The sequence below is a fragment of the Acyrthosiphon pisum genome, chromosome X (genome assembly GCF_005508785.2).
Source record: "Acyrthosiphon pisum isolate AL4f chromosome X, pea_aphid_22Mar2018_4r6ur, whole genome shotgun sequence".
Taxonomy (NCBI): Eukaryota; Metazoa; Arthropoda; class Insecta; order Hemiptera; family Aphididae; genus Acyrthosiphon; species Acyrthosiphon pisum.
Genome location: NC_042493.1, coordinates 48,669,460 through 48,670,232, shown reverse-complemented (window position 1 = coordinate 48,670,232; position 773 = coordinate 48,669,460).

The following is a 773-nucleotide window of genomic DNA, read 5'->3' as shown; positions in this document are numbered from 1 at the left end:
TAAATTATTCACAGAAATCATACAGAAGATCACGCTGCCATACAATATGATTCCAAACATAAAGTTATTATGTATGTATTTATTTTTAAATAATAAGTTATGTTTTAAATATCAATATGATTGATTATAATTAAATATGCTAAATTAATTTCCAAATTTCAGTGAAATAAAAATCAAATGAATAATTAAACATGAAATAATATAATATTTAATATTAAATTAAATTTAAAAATATTAATTCAGTATTTTTGATGTATTAATAATATATTTATAATATGTAGGGTGAAGTGGGGTAATTGTAAATAGACTATGCAATATTTAATAAGAAAATTGAATATTATTCGTACTATTTATTTGTTCTTTGCTTTTGTGCTTAATATCAATTAAGGGCTCTTCAAAATATAAGGTTTCATTTGAAAAAACACAAAAAATAAATTTTTCAATTTTTAATTTAACATTTACAATTGAACCTATTGACTTTTATGCAATTGTAACTGGGGCAATATGAAATAAAATGATGCCTGATCATTTTAAGAGTCTCAAGTGTGAATTATACACATATTTACAATTGACCCATATCATATACCTGTCACTGGGGTAATTGTAAATAATAATTATAATCACCCATTTTAAATAACAAAATGCTTGGGGCAAATGTAAATAAAAACAAAATATAATATTTTAACATAGTTTCTTTATTATTATACCTATGTATCAGTCTTTTGATAGGTAATTATTCAATTAAAAATTTAAGTGACATCTTAATACAAATT